The sequence below is a fragment of the Cetorhinus maximus genome, chromosome 12 (genome assembly GCF_964194155.1).
Source record: "Cetorhinus maximus chromosome 12, sCetMax3.hap1.1, whole genome shotgun sequence".
In the NCBI taxonomy this organism is placed as follows: Eukaryota; Metazoa; Chordata; class Chondrichthyes; order Lamniformes; family Cetorhinidae; genus Cetorhinus; species Cetorhinus maximus.
This window is the reverse complement of record NC_135890.1, coordinates 59,295,498-59,313,238: the sequence shown is the minus strand read 5'-3', so window position 1 is coordinate 59,313,238 and position 17,741 is coordinate 59,295,498.

Here is a 17,741-nt window from a genome sequence, read left to right as displayed (position 1 = left end):
ACCTTTTATCCAGTTTGCCACATTACCCTGAATCCCATGGGCTTTTACTTTCCTGACCAATCTGCCATGTGGGACCTTGTCAAATGCCTTGCTAAAATCCATGTACACAACATCTACTGCACTACCTTCATCCACCCTTCTTGTCACTTTCTCAAAGAATTCAATCAAATTTGTGAGGCAAGACTTTCCTTTATCAAATCCATGCTGACCATCCCTGACTAGCCCATGCCTTTCCACATGACAGTTAATCCTATCTCTCAGGATTGTTTCTGCAAATTTGATCACCACCGATGTAAGACTAACTGGCCTATAACTGTTTGGCATTTCCTTTGATCCCTTTTTAAACAATGGAACTACATTTGCATTTCTCCAGTCCTCCGGTACATCCGCTGTATCTAGTGAAGATTGGAAAATCATCCTCCGAGCATCTGCCATCTCCTCCATGACTTCCTTCAGCAGCCTCGGAAACAATCCATCTGGCCCTGGTGGCTTATCAACTTTCAAGGATTTCAACCCTTCGAGCACTTCCTCTCTCTTTATGACTATCCCGTCTAATATCTCGCAGTGTTCCTCCTGGACTACTGTATCTACATCCTCCCTTTCCTTTGTAAACACGGAGACAAAATATTCATTCAAAACCCTTCCCACAGTCTCTGCATCTACACACAAGTTTCCATCTTCATCTCTGATAGGTCCCACTTTTTCCTTAGCTAACCTTTTAGCATTAATGTATAGGTAAAACATCTTTGGGTTATCTTTAACTTTACTTGCTAATCTTTTCTCATGCCCTCTCTTTGATTTCCTTATTTCCTTTCTTACTTCGTCCCTGCACTTCCTATATTCGTCTAGGCTATCTGCAGTGTTTTTTGTTCTTTGTGCCTATCGTACGCTTTCTTTTTCTGTTTGATCTTTTCCTGTATTCCTCTAGACAACCAGGGAGGTCTAGATTTGGCAGTACCACTCTTATTTTTGTAGGAGACATGTCTACTTTGTACAATTAGGATCTTGCTTTTTAGTGCTTCCAACTGGTTTTCCATTGTTTTATCCTCCAGCAGTGCTGTCCAGTCCATCTCAGCCAAGTCCCTTCTCATTTCTGCAAAATTTGCCTTCCCCCAGTTCAAGACTTTTACTCCTGCCTTATCTCTGTCTTTCTCCATGGTAATGCTAAATCTAACTGAATTGTGATCACTGTCCCCGATATGGTCGCCAACTGTCACTTCACCCACTTGCCCTTCTTCGTTCCCCAAGACTAGGCCTAGAATTGCATCTTCTCTCGTTGGGTTTGTCACTAATTGGTTGAAAAAAATTTCCTGGACACACTGCATGAATTTTTCTCCCTCAGTGTCCCTTGTATTGTTTGAATCCCAGTTGATATTAGGATAGTTGAAGTCTCCTACTATTATTGCCCTCTTGTTCTTACAAGCATAAATTTGCCTACATATTTGTTCTTCTATCTCCCTTTCACTATTTGGGGGTCTGTAGTGTACTCCCAGTAGTGTGACTGCCCCTTTTTTATTTCTAAGCTCAATCCATAAAGCCTCGTTTGTTGACCCATTTAGTATATCAACCCTTCTCACAACTGGAATTGATTCTTTAACCATTAGTGCTACCCCCCTCCTTTTTTATCTCCTACTCTATCATGTCTGAAGACTCTATAACCAGGGATATTAAGCTGCCAGGTTTGTCCCTCCTTTAGCCAGGTCTCTGTTATAGCAATGACATCCTGCTGCCATGTGTCTACCTGTGCCCTTAACTCATCTACCTTGTTTGTAATACTCCTTGCGTTGAAGTATAAACAGTTTAACCCCGTCAATTTCCCTTGCTGGACAGGTAAAACTTTGCTTCTCCTGTAACTCCATGTCTATCACAACATCCCTAGCTAATGTTCTACCTCCATTTTTCTGATATGAATCTGACCTATCTGATCCTACTCCTGGGATCCCATCCCCCTGCCACACTAGTTTAAATACTCCCCAACAGAACTAGCAAAAGCCCCCACAAGGACACTGGTCCCAGCACTGCCTGGGTGCAGCCCGTCCGGTTTGTACAGGTCCCACCTTCCCCAGAACCGGTCCCAGTGCCTCAAGAATCTGAATCCTTCTCGGCTACACCATCTCTCCAGCCACGTGTTCATTTGGCCTATCCTCTATTCCTGCTCTCGCTAGTATGTGGAACTGGGTGTAATCCTGAGATGACTACATTTGAGGTCTTGCATTTTAATTTATCTCCTGACTTCCTGTACTGAGCTTGCAGGTCCTCATCCCTTAGTTTACCTATGTCGGTACCAATGTGTACCACGACCACTGGCTGTTTACCTTCCCTCCCCAGAATGTCCTGCAGCTGTTCCGTGACATCAGGGAAGCAACATACCATAGATAAAAACAAAAAGCTAAAAGCTACTGCGGATGCTGGAAATCCAAAACAAAAACAGAATTACCTGGAAAAACTCAGCAGGTCTGGCAGCATCGGTGGAGAAGAAAAGAGTTGACGTTTCGAGTCCAACATGACCCTTCAACAGAACTGAGTATAGTTAGGAGAGAGGTGAAATATAGGCTGGTTTAAGGTGGGGGGCGGGGGGAGAGAGAAGTTGAGGGTGGGGTGGTTGTGGGGACAAGCAAGCAGTGATAGGAGCAGATAATCAAAAGATGTCACAGATAAAAGGATCAAAAGGATCCTTTCTCAGTGACTGTCTCCGTCTCCGACTCACCCCAAGTGGATTTCAACTGAAATTCCATCCCTCTTGTTTCAAACCCACCCAGGATTACAGGTATCTCCGGGACATAAAACATTTCTTGGACTGCTGTTCCCGTCGCATTCTGAGATCCACACTCAGTGCCATGTGCCGCCATATGAACACACTTGACCTCTCCCTCCAGCAGCACCGCCGCACCCTTTTTCAAAGCTGCGCGTGCCCCCAGTTTCATTTTATTCTTTGCCTCATCCGACGCCTCAACAAGAAACTTTTTCTCTTTCTCTCAAGTGCTAAGGAACGCAAGCTCCAACAACTCATCGACACCAACACCCATCTGGGACCCTCCACCCCTGCTTGTCCCTCCGTCCCCACCCCATCTTCCAATCCCAGCCCCAGCCGTGTATTCACTATACCCCCTGACCTTCCCCTCTCCGATGCTGAACGTTCAGTGCTCAGCAAAGGACTTAGTTTCATACCCTCACGCCCTCATCTCAATGAATTTCGGGCTCGGCATGATGCTGAACTCTTCTTCCGCCGTCTTCGTATCCGTGCTCACTTCTTTGGGCAGGAGTCCTCTCCCCGTTCAACGGATCCTTTTACCCACCTCCAATATTCTCCCTCCACCTGGACCCCTCCCTCTGGATTCTTACCTTCTCTTGATCTTTTCATTGAGAACTATCGGCGGGACATTAGCCGTCTCAATTTCTCTGCTCCTCTCACCCATTCTAATCTGTCTCTCTCTGAACTTACTGCACTCCGTTCTCTCAGGTCCAACCCCAACATTGTCATCAAACCCGCTGACAAGGGTGGTGCTGTTGTTGTCTGGCGCACTGACCTCTACCTCACGGAGGCTGAGCGTCAACTCGCAGACACTTCCTCCTACCTCTCCCTGGACCATGACCCCACCACAGAACATCAAGCCATTGTTTCCAGGATTGTCACTGACCTCATCTCCTCTGGAGATCTTCCTCCCACAGCTTCCAACCTGATAGTCGCCCAACCTCGGACGGCCCACTTCTACCTCCTACCCAAAATCCACAAACAGAACTGTCCCGGCAGACCGATCGTGTCAGCCTGTTCCTGCCCCATGGAACTCATTTCTCGTTATCTTGACTCCCTTCTCTCTCCCCTTGTCCAGTCCCTTCCCACCTACATCCGTGATTCCTCTGACACCTTACGTCACATCAACAATTTCCAGTTCCCTGGCCCCAACCGCTTCCTCGTCACCATGTCCAATCCCTCTACACCTCCATCCCCCACCAGGATGGTCTGAGGGCCCTTAGCTTCTTCCTTGAACAGAGGCCCGAACAATCCACATCCACCACTACTCTCCTCCGTCTGGCTGAACTTGTTCTCACACTGAACAATTTCTCCTTTAACTCCTCTCACTTCCTCCAAATAAAAGGTGTGGCTATGGGTACCCGCATGGGCCCCAGCTATGCCTGTCTCTTTATGGGGTATGTGGAACATTCCTTGTTCCAGTCCTACTCCGGCCCCCTCCCACAACTCTTTCTCCGGTACATCGATGATTACTTCGGTGCTGCTTCATGCTCTCGTCGGGACCTGGAAAAATTTATTAATTTTGCTTCCAATCTCCACCCCTCCATCATTTTCACATGGTCCATCTCTGACACTTCTCTTCCCTTCCTTGAGCTCTCTGTCTCAATTTCTGATGATAGACTGTCCACCAATATCCATTACAAGTCTACCGACTCCCACAGCTACCTCGACTACAGCTCCTCACACCCCACTTCCTGTAAGGACTCCATCCCATTCTCTCAGTTCCTTCGCCTCCATCGCATCTGTTCTGATGACGCTACTTTCAAAAACAGCTCCTCTGACGTCCTCCTTCTTCCTTAACCGAGGTTAAGGAAGAAGGAGGACAGGGCCCTCAACCGTGTCCGGCCCATATCCTGAGCATCTGCCCTCACACCTTCTCCTCCCTCCCAGAAACATGATAGGGTCCCCCTTGTCCTCACTTATCACCCCACCAGCCTCCGCATTCAAAGGATCATCCTCCGCCATTTCTGCCAACTCCAGCATGATGCCACCACCAAACACATCTTCCCTTCACCCCACCCTGGCGGCATTCCGTAGGGATTGTTCCCTCTGGGACACCCTGGTCCACTCCTCCATCACCTCCTACTCCTCAACCCCCACCTATGGCACCTCCCCATGCCCACGCAGAAGATGCAACACCTGCCCCTTCACTTCCTCTCTCCTCACCGTCCAAGGGCCCAAACACTCCTTTCAAGTGAAGCAGCATTTCACTTGCATTTCCCCTAACTTAGTCTACTGCATTCGTTGCTCCCAATGTGGTCTCCTCTACATTGGAGAGACCAAACGCAAACTGGGCGACCGCTTTGCAGAACACCTGCGGTCTGTCCGCAAGAAAGACCCAAACCTCCCTGTCGCTTGCCATTTTAACACTCCACCCTGCTCTCTTGCCCACATGTCTGTCCTTGGCTTGCTGCATTGTTCCAGTGAAGCCCAACGCAAACTGGAGGAACAGCACCTCATCTTCCGACTAGGCACTTTACAGCCTTCCGGGCTGAATATTGAATTCAACAACTTTAGATCTTAAACTCCCCCTCCCCCCATCCCCACCCCGTTTCTTCCCCCTCCCTTTTGTTTTTTTTTCAATAATTTATATAGATTCTTCTTTTCCAACCTATTTCCATTATTTTTAAATCTACAACTAATACCTTGTCAGTCTTTCCACCCCACCTCCACTAGAGCTGTACCTTGAGTATCCTGCCATCCATTCTTAATTAGCACTTTTCTTAGATAATATCACCACCTTCAACACCTCTTTGATCCTTTTGTCTGTGACATCTTTTGATTATCTGCTCCTATCACTGCTTGCTTGTCCCCACAACCACCCCACCCTCAACTTCTCTCTCCCCCCGCCCCCCCACCTTAAACCAGCTTATATTTCACCTCTCTCCTAACTATACTCAGTTGTGTTGAAGGGTCATGTTGGACTCGAAACATCAACTCTTTTCTTCTCCACTGATGCTGCCAGACCTGCTGAGTTTTTCCAAGCAACATACCATCCTTGATTCACATTTGCGGCCACAGAAGCATCCGTCTGTGTCCCTAACTATTGAATCCCCTATCACTATAGCCCTGCCACTTGTTTTCCTCCCGCCCCTCTGAGCAGTAGAGCCACTCACGGTGCCGCGAACTTGGCTGTTGCTGCTTTCCCCTGAGAGGCCATCTCCCCCAACAGTATCCAAAGCGGTATATCTATTAGAGAGGGGGATGACCACAGGGGCCTCCTGCACTACCTACCTGAGTCTTTTACTGTTCCTGATGGTTACCCATTCCCTTTCTGCCTGTGTAATCTTCACCTGTGGTGTGACCACCTCGTTAAACGTGCTATCCACAACTTGCTCAGCATCGCGGATGCTCCACACTGAGTCCACCCGCAGCTCCAGCTCCGAAATCCGGTTAGCTAGAAGCTGCATTTGGACAAACCTTCCACACACATGGTCACCAGGGACGCTGGAAGTGTCCCTCATTTCCCACATCCTGCAGGAGGAGCATATCATGGGTCTGAGTTCTCCTGCCATGACGTCCGGCTCGATTAAGCTAGCTACTCCCTTAAAAAATATGCTAGCTTGGGCCCTTATTTATGTTAGCTTGGAACCCTGTTTCTTGACTAATTATACTTGTACAGTACTACTCCATACTTTTTTTTTAGCTCCTACCTCAGTATTAAGCAATGAATAACTTCAATAGATTGAAAAAAAAACTCACCAGGATTTACTCACCAATCAGCTGCTTTTTGTAAAATCCACTTTCAGAAGAGTGTCCTTCACAAGTCTGGTGCACACCTGAAGGTACTGCCTCTCCCTCTCTCTCCCTTTTTTTTGGTTTGAGTAGGAGGGAGGGATGGAAACACTACAGCAATGTAATGTTTGGAGCTATTCTGTTCTTTGACAGTGGGTCCTCCTCAATCCCCTTCTGAGTTGCGGTGTCTGTGCTGACTTCTCCCAGAATGATTCAGTCACTTCTCACTACTGCCCACTGTTGGATGCTCTTCATCCTGTTGAGTGCAAGAGTCTTTCTCCTCGATCCCCTTCTGAGTTGCGGTGTCTGTGCTGACTTCTTCCAGAATGCTTCAGTCACTTCTCACTACCCCCCTCTGTTGGATCCAAGGTCACCGGCACTCAGGCACCCAAGGAGAGGAGGACTTTCAGCTGGACACCCTGGAGACATCCTCCAAGAGTGTCCAGCCACTCCCAATTCCTTCTGCCTGTGACCCCATAAGCTCCAGCTTCACAGGCCAAGGAATATGCACCTGCCCCACAGCAGGAGGCCCAAAAGAGGTCAGGGCTCCCCAGGCTTCGGCCCTCCAGTGGACGCCTACTAAGTTCTCACAGACAACAGGGTTTAGCAGTCAGCAGGCTACCTCCACCTCTGCTGTGCATGTCAAGGAAGCACCTAGATGTAGCGGTAGGGGAAATACAAAGAGCACAAAGATAGCACGGGCATCCGCAATCTGTACATAATTTACACACATGTAAACATAATTTGTTTCAATCAATTTCTCATCTAGTGTCTTCTATCTGATGATATGCTCTGGGTCAGTCAAGTGTCACAGATGTTCCCCCCTCCTCACAGATGTCCCATCGTCTGCCTCAGCTCTATGGTGTCTTGAACCATCTCATTACAGTGCCTGACCGCTCTCTGCGCAGTATCGACATGAGTGAAGTCTCTGGCTCTAAGAACTTGATGGTTTGGCAAGGCATGCCTGAGACCTGCTTCAGAGGTTCATGTCATGTTGCTTCATGAATTGAGAAGCTGGAGGCTGCTTTAGTCTCCTTGTGGTTCTGCATTGTAGAGTGCTCAGTGTGGATCTTAGAGGATTGAATGGTGACGCGAATTGCAGTCAATCTCAGTTGTGCATTTTTCATTGGCCTCCATGTAATGTCTGTCAGTCTTGAGTGTTCTTTACATATGCAACAAAACTTGGGCTCTTATGCACTCCTGTCAGCCTGCAGCATTATCTTTTCTAAACTAGACCAACCCTCCTGCAGCTAAAGTGAAAGGTCACAGCTTCGAGTGCAGGACACCACCAAGGTGAAAGGTCACAGACCCAGGTACTGGACACTATCAAAGCGAAAGGTCTCGGGTTGCGAGTGCAGGGCACTACCAATGTGCAACATGGGTAGTTTTAACTCATTTCCAAAACCTGCCTGCCTACCTCTCTCCCCATACCTCAAAGCCTATCTCTTTCATCATGCCTTCAGCCAACACCATCAATTCTACTCCCCACTGCTGCACAGCATTCTGTTTTGCCTTTATGAAGCTCTTTGACATACTTGCTATATTAAAGGCCATTCTATAAATGCAATCTGCTGTTGGAACTGGTGTAAAGATCGCCTAAAAAAAGAAATTGCCAAATAACTTAATTGATAAAAAAGTCATTAGAAATGAGACACTGAACAAACACTGCTGATTAATGAGCAAAAAGGAATTTGAAAACAGTTCTCCATGACCTTCATCCTTCAAACCTCCTTGCTAGATTTGCTTGGTGACTTCACTTACCACTTGAAAGCTGATATGAGTCTTTGTTATTGCTGAATGAGAAAGTGAACAATGGAATATCATCATTAGTAACCAAGGCAGATTGTGGCATATTGTTTAGAAACAAAACGACAACTGTATTAATTCAAGCCACATACTTGCAGAGGGAAATTCACTGTGGGAGCATTAACCACATGGCTCTCGTCGTTAACTACCTCACTTCATTAAGTCTGTTTCTAGGAATCAGATGTGAATCCAGCCTTGTGTTGTTTGCATTGAAATTGCTCCATGTACTTGTGTCAATATAACGAGTAAAATATAATGCACAAAATCTCCTGGATTAAAGTCAAGAACAATTAGCAGCAGAAAATTGCTGTGTGGTCAAATACTTTGAACTGTAAACATTTGGAAATGAATTGAAATGAACCTTTTTTGAGGTCTCTTGATGACAATTGCAGCTGGATGTGAATGGGCAGCTTGTGTGCTTATGAAGGGAGCTGCAAACAAGTCTTTGATTGATGGGCAGTCTTTAACTTTAGATAGGAAAAGTGACATCGACTGCCTGTTATATACATCACTCAGATTTCCTTTAGCTTGACGTTAACAGAATGGATTGTGGCTCATTTGGTAGCACTTTCCCTCCTTTAAAGTAGAGTGGTGTAGGTTCAAGTCTCTGCTCCAGAGACTGAAATACATAACCCAAGCTGATATTCTGGTGCAGTATTGAGGGGTTGCTTCAGTGTCAGAGATGCTGCCTTACAGATAGAACGCTAAACTTAGGCCCTCTTGGATGGATATTTGAGGCCTAACAAGTTTTGACCCTTTATTTGTGCTTTGATTCATTCAGTTTGTTTCCTCTTTCAAATTATTTGCTACCTTTTAAATTTGGCCTACACAGAGCAAAGGTAGGACTGGTTAAAATTTATAAAATGTTGTTTGTGAGATTAGTATTTTGAAGGGTTGGTTTTGTTAGCTTGTTAAAAGTTATATATCAGTGACAGATGAGCTAAGGGGTGCCAAATGGGTATCTCAGTGCAACTCACAAATTGAAGCAACAGCCACCAGGAGGTGAGATGTAGAAGCAGGAGCAGGGGCAGGATCACAGTGTCGGGGTGAGGGGAGGTGGGTGTGGAACTCTTTGAGCGGCAATGGCCCAGATTATTTTTGAGTCCTGGTAGGAATGCTCCGACCTTTAACAGGAATTTTCAGTTCCAAAAAGGCCAAGGTCCATCTCGTTCATCTGCCACCCTGGTAGTAGTCACATGAGACAATATTAAAGGAGTCATTGACTAATCATAGCAATTGAGCTCTATCAATTAATCTACAATAGACCCTGGCTTTTTTTTCTTTATTCTTTTGTGGGATGTGAGTGCAGCTGGCAAGGCCAACATTTGCTGCCCATCCTTGATTGCCCTTGAACTGAGTGGCTTCCTAGGCCATTTCAGAGGGCAGATGTCAACTATGTTGCAGTAGGTCTGGAGTCACATGTAGACCAGACCAGGTAAGGACGGCAGATTTCCTTCCCTAAAGGGCATTAGTGAACCAGGTGGGTTTTTACAACAATCGATGATAGTTACCGTGGTGACCATTACTGAGTCTAGTTTTATATTCCAGATTTATTAATTGAATTTAAACTCAAATTCAAATGAGGTGAGGAAACCCCCAGCAGCGGAGAGCTTCAGGAACCATAGGTCCAAAGTTAGCAGTTCCTCCTTTGCTTGCTACGCTTGTCATATGTCATGTTTCAAATTATTCACATACTGAGCTACATTTTTGTTTTGGAGTGAGGTCCCAATGTCAGGTGAATTTCCAGGTCCCAACCCCATATCACATCAGACACCCGTTGCTTTCTGTGGGAACAGCCAGTTAGTGGCCAGGGAGCATGTTTACTATCCAATTAAGGACAGCGGGCAGGCTCCCAAGGCTGTAAGGCCAGTAGGAGGCCCTCCAGCAATGACACATCAGCAGTCCCAATGTGTGGTGCTGCCGATGTTTGTAGGAGAGGGAGTGAATGCCTCACAATGGAGACACCTGCTGAAGAGAAGGTTAAAAAACAATTAAAATAGGCCACAGTTGGCAGGTCAGCATTGTGGAGAGACAACACAGCCCAGTGGACAGGAATTACTGCAACTGTGGCCCAATGACCATAACGGGTGTGGTGATGGAGACCTTAGTGGTATGGAATATTGGCCTCAATCCTCTTACCTGCACATCCCTCCAGCTCTGCCGCCAGGATGCTGCCTCCATTCCATGATCAATGGGGGGGCCCATAAGCTGACTGTAAAATTCCAGTCAGGTTCTGCTGAATGGTCTTAATAGGCCCTTTAATTGGCCTAATAGGCTACCTGCCACTTGCTGGCAAGTAGCTACCATCCCCAACACCCCCGTCCCTCACCATTCACTCATCCCAGGACTTTTACTATTTGTATGCTTACAGAAGACTTTTGGATTCCCTTTTATGTTGGCTGCCAATCTCTTCTCATACTCTCGCTTTGCTCCTCTTCATTATTTGCTCCCCCTCTGAACTTTCTATATTCTAGCCTGGTTCTCACTTATATTAATCAACCTGACACCCATCATACACACCCTTTTACTGCTTCATCTTACTATCTCTTTCATCATCCAGGTAACGATAGGTTTGTTTGTCCCACCTTTTCCCCTCTTGGGAATTTACCTCGGCTGTATCCAAACTATTTCCCCTTTAAAGGCAGCCAATTGTTCCATTCTAGTTTTGCCTGCAAATCTTTGACTTCAATTATCAGGGCCAGATTCATTCTCACCCCATTGAAATTGGCCCTCTCTCAATTCACTATTTTTCTTCTGTATTGCTCCTAGTCATTCTGCATAGCTGACCTAAACATTATGATGTTATGATCACTGTTCTCTAAATATTCCAATACTGACACTTGATTCACATGAACTACTTCATTTCCCAGAACCATATTTATCAATGCCTCATTCCTTGTTAGGTTGGAAACATACTGATGTAGAAAGTTCTCCGAAACGCACTTCAAAAATTCTTCGTCATCTCTGCCCTTTTCACTATGACTATCCCAGTCCATATTAGGATAATTAAAGGCTGCCGTTATAACTGTTCTACAGTTTTCCACTTCTCTGTAATTTCCTTACAAATTTGTTCTTTACACCTTTCCCACTAGTTGGTGACCTGTAAAATATACCCGGAAGTCTAATGGAATCTCTATTATTCCTTAACTGTACCTGAATAGATTCTATCTTTGACCCCTCTAGGACATCCTCTCTCTCCAGTACTGTATTGTTATTCTTTATTAAATATCGCCACCCCTCCTCCATTCTTTCCTTCCCTTGGTAATGCAACCAATCTGCTGGTAACACATACCTGTGTACTGTTAATAACAATTCCAGGGCTTCCAGTACAGACAGTTGGCTATGTTGTATGAGTACTTTATTCAACAGCTACCAAGAAATATCCTGCTGAGCTATACAAAGAGAGTTCACCTACCCATGACCCAATGTACATAGAGAGCTCACCCTACCCACTACTGTACTGTACATAGAGAGCTCACCCTCCCACTACTGCACTATACATAGAGAGCTCACCCTACACACTACTGTACTGTACATAGACAGCTCACCTGCCCACTACTGTATTGTACATAGAGAGCTCACCTACCTACTGCTGTACTATACATAGAGAACTCAACCTGCACACTACTGTACTGTACATAGAGAGCTGACACTACCTATTACTGTACTGTACATAGAGAGCTTCCCTACCCACTACTGTACAGTACATAGACAACTCAGCCGCCCACTACTGTACTGTATATAGAGAGCTGACCTTACCCATTATTATACTGTACATAGAGAGCACACCCAATCCACTACTGTACTGCACATAGAGAGCTCACCTAACTACTACGGTACTGTACATAGAGAGCTCACATACCCACTACTATACTGTACATAGGGATCACCCTACCAACTGCTATACTGTATGTATAGAGCTCCCCTACTCATGGTAATTCTGTACATTGAGAACTCAACCTATCCACTACCATACTGTACGTAGAAGTCAACCTACCCACTACTATACTGTAAATAGAGCTTACCTACCCACTACTGTACTGTGCATAGAGAGCTCATCCGACCCACTATTATACTGTACATAGAGAGCTCGCCCTACCCACTACTATACTGTACATAGAGAGCTCGCCCTATCCACTACTGGACTATACATAGAGAGCTCAAGTATCCACTGCTGTACTGTACATAGAGAGCTCAATTTACCCACTACTATATTGTACATAGAGAGCTCACCTACACACTAGTGTACTGCACATAGAGAGCTCACCGACCCACTATTGTACTGTAAATAGAGAGCTCCCCTACCCACTATTATACTGTACATAGAGAGCTCACCTACACACTACTGTACTGCACACAGAGAGCTCACTTATGTATTACTGTACTGTACATAAAGAGCTCATCTGACCCACTATTATACTGTACATAGAGAGCTCACCCTCCCACTACTGCACTATACATAGAGAGCTCACCCTACACACTACTGTACTGTACATAGACAGCTCACTCGCCCACTACTGTATTGTACATAGAGAGCTCACCTACCTACTGCTGTACTATACATAGAGACCTCACCCTGCACACTACTGTGCTGTACATAGAGAGCTGACACTACCTATTACTGTGCTGTACATAGAGAGCTTCCCTACCCACTACTGTACAGTACATAGACAACTCAGCCGCCCACTACTGTACAGTACATAGACAACTCAGCCGCCCACTACTGTACTGTATATAGAGAGCTGACCTTACCCATTATTATACTGTACATAGAGAGCACACCCAATCCACTACTGTACTGCACAAAGAGAGCTTACCTAACTACTACGGTACTGTACATAGAGACGTCACCCTACCCACTACTAAACTGTACATAGAGAGCTCCCCTATCCACTGCTGTACTGTACATAGAGAGCTCAATCTACCCACTACTATATTGTACATAGAGAGCTCACCTGCACACTAGTGTACTGCACATAGAGAGCTCACCTACCCACTATTGTACTGTACATAGAGAGCTCACCCTACCCACTACTATATTGTACATAGAGAGCTCACCTACTCACTGCTATACTATACAAAAAGAATTCCATTACCCACTGCTGTACTGTACATAGAGAGCTCAATCTACCCACTACTATATTGTACATAGAGAGCTCACCTACACACTAGTGTACTGCACATAGAGAGCTCACCGACCCACTATTATACTGTAAATAGAGAGCTCACCTACACACTACTGTACTACACATAGAGAGCTCACCTATGTATTACTGCACTGTACATAAAGAGCTCATCTGACCCACTATTATACTGTACATAGAGAGCTCACCCTACCCACTACTATACTGTAAATAGAGAACTCACCTACATGCCACTGTACTGCACATAGACAGCTTACCCTACTCACTACTATACTGTACATAGAGAACTCCATTACCCACTGCTGTACTGTACATAGAGAACTCACCTACACACAATTATACTGTACATAGAGAACTCACCTATATGCCACTGTACTACACATAAACAGCTCACCTACCCACCACTGTACAGTACATAGAGAGCTCACCCTACCCATTCCTATACTCTACATAGAGAACTCCCCTACTCACTACTATACTGTACATAGAGAGCTGACCTACCCACTGCTATACTGTACATAGAGAACTCCATTACCCACTGCTGTACTGTACATAGAGAGCTCAATCTACACACTACTATATTATACATAGAGAGCTCACCTACACACTAGTGTACTGCACTTAGAGAGCTCACCAACCCACTATTGTACTGTAAATAGAGAGCTCCCCTACCCACTACTATACTGTACATAGAGAGCTCACCTACTCACTATTATACTGTACATAGAGAACTCCCCCTACCCACTATTTACTGTACATAGAGAGCTCCTCTACCCACTACTATCCAGTACACAGAGAGCTCAATCTTCACTCCACTTTACATAGAGAGCTCATCTACCCACTACTGTACTGTACATAGAGACCTCCCCTACACACTACTATACTGTACATAGAGAGATCAAACACCCTCTGTACTGTCCATGGGGCACTCACCTACCCACTATTATACTGTACATAGAGAGCTCACCCTTCCCGCTACTGTGCTGTACATAGCGAACTCAAGTACCCACTACTGTATTGAACATAGGGAACTTACCCTACTCACTAATGTACTGTACATAGAGAGCTCACCCTACCCATTCCTATAACCCACATAGAGAGCTCCCCTACTCACTACTATATTGTACATAGAGAGCTGACCTACCCACTGCTATACTGTACATAGAGAGCTCCATTACCCACTGCTGTATTGTACATAGAGAGCTCAATCTACACACAACTATATTGTACATAGAGAGCTCACCTACACACTAGTGTACTGCACATAGAGAGCTCATCCTACTCACTACTATATTGTACATAGAGAGCTGACCTGCCCACTACTCTACTGTACATAGAGAGCTCCATCACCCACTGCTGTACTGTACATAGAGAACTCAACTTACCCACTACTATACTGTACATAGAGAGCTCATCTACACACTAGTGTACTGCACATAGAGAGCTCCCCTACCCACTACTGTCCTGTACATAGAGAGGTCACCCTACAAACTACTTTACTGTACATAGAGAGCTCACCTACACACTATTGTACTGCACATAGAGAACTCCCCCTACTCACTACTGTACTGTACATAGAGATTTCCTCTACCCACTACTATCCAGTACATAGAGAGCTCACCCTTCACTCCACTTTACTGTACATAGAGAGTATCCCTACCCACTACTGTTCTGTAAATAGAGAGCTCACCCTACCCACTACTGCACTGTACATAGAGAGCTCACCCTACCCACTACTGTACTGTACATAGAGAGCTCACCCTACCCACTACTGTACTGTACATAGAGAGCTCACCCTGCCCACTATTGTACTGTACATAGAGAGCTCACCCTGCCCACTATGGTACTGTACATAGAGACCTCCCCTACCCATTAATGTACTGTACAGAGGGACCTCCCCTACACACTACTGTACTGTAAATTGGGAGCTCACATACCCTCTACTGTACTGTGCATAGAGGGTTCACCCACCCACTACTGTACTGTACCTAGGGAGCTCACCCTGCCCAATACTTTATTGTATATAGAGACCTCGCCTACGCAATATTCTACTGTACAAAGAGAGCTCACCTATCCACTACTCTACTGTATATAGAATACTCACCCTATACACTACTGTACTGTATATAGATAACTCACAGACCCACTATTCTACTGTACATGGAGAGCCCACCCTACCATTACTTTCCTGTACATTCAGAACTCACCCTACCCACCACTATACTGTACATACAGAGCTCTCCCACCCAGTACTGCACTGTACATAGAGAGCTCCCCCACCCACTACTGTACTGTACATAGGGAGCTCACCCTGCCCAATACTTTATTGTATATAGAGACCTCACCTACCCACTACTCTACTGTACATAAAGAACTCACCTACCCACTACTGTACTATACATAAAGAGCTCCCCCAAGACATTACTAAACCATAGAGAGGTCACCTACCCACGGCTGTACTGTACATAGGGAACTCCACTACCAACTTCTGTACTGTATATAGAGACCTCCAATACACACTATTGTAATGTATATAGATAACTCACATACCCACTATTCTACTGTACGTAGAGAGCTACCCTACCCACCACTATACTTTACATAGGGAGCTCATGTACCCCAACTAATGTACCGTACTAGAGAGCTCCTCTACCCACTACTATGTTGTACAGAGTGTGCCCACGCTACCTACTACTATGCTGTACGTAGCGAGCTCACCTACCCTCTACTGTACTGTACATAGCGAACTCACCCTACCCACTAGCATACTGTACATAAGAGCTCCCCCACCCAGTACTATACTGTACATAGAAAACTCACCCTACCCATAACTATACTGTATATAGAGAGCTCACCTACCCATTACTATACCGTACATAGTGTACTCTCCTACCCACTATGATACTGTACATCAAAAATTCACCCTACCCACTACTGTACTGTAGATAGAAAGCTCACCCTACCCATTACAGTACTCTACATAGAGAAGTCACCTACCCACTACTATACTGTACATAGAGAACTCACCTACCCACTTCTATACTGTACATATAGAGAGTTCACCCTACCCCCTACTGTACTGTACATAGTGAACTCACCTACCCCTTACTGTACTGTACGTAGAGAGCTCACCTACCCACTGGTATACTGTACATAGAGAGCTCCCCTACCCACTAGTGTAATGTACATAGAGAGCACACCTACCCACTACCACACTGTACATAGAGAGCTCACCCTACCCATTGCAATACTGTGCATAGAGAGTTCACCTACCCACTACTATACTGTATCTAGAGAGCTCCCCTACCCACTACTGTACTGTACATAGAGAGCTCCCCTACCCACTACTATACTGTACATAGAGAGCTCCCCTACCCAGTGCTGTACTGTACATAGAGAACTCACCCTACTCACCACTAAACTGTGCATAGAGAGATCACCCTGCCCACTACTATACTGTATGCACAGAACTCCCCTACCCACCACTATACTGTACATAGCGAACTCACCCTTCCCACTACTATGCTGTACATAGAGAGCTCACCCTAACCACTACTACACTGTACATACCAAGCTCCCCTACCCACTATTGTACTGTGCACAGAGAACTCCCACACCCACTACTGTACTCTACATAGAGATCTCCCCTACCCAGTACTGTACTGTACCTAGAGAGCTCACCTAACCACTACTATACTGTACATCGAGAACTCTCCTACCCACTACTGTACTTACATACAGGGCTTCCCTAACCACCACTATACTGTGCATAGGGAACTCACCCTACCCACCACTGTACTGTACATAGAGAGCACCCCTACCCACCACTGTACTGTACATAGAGAACCCACCTACCCACTACTGTACTGTATGTGGAGAGCTCCCCTACCCACTACTATACTGTGCATAGAGAACTCACCTACTCACGACTGTACTGTTCATAGAGAACACACCCTACTCACTACTATACTGTTCTCGCATGTTCCTGCTGGTTTTTAAAATTCCTTCCCTACAAATAACAACAATTTGCATTAATTTAGCACCTTTGGCATTAAAAATGTCCCAAGGCACAGGAGTGTTAGCAAAGGAGGTTTGACTCTGAGCTACATAAGGAGCTATGAGGACAGGTGCCTAAGGCTTTGTCAGAGAGTTAGATTTTAAGGAGAGCTTTAATTGAGGAGGCAGATGTAGAGAGGCAGTGAGACTTATGGAGGGAATTCTCGAGATCAGGGCCTAGACATGGCCACCAATGCTGGAGCGATGAAAGTGGATGTTCAAGAGGCCAGAATTGGAGGAGTACAGAG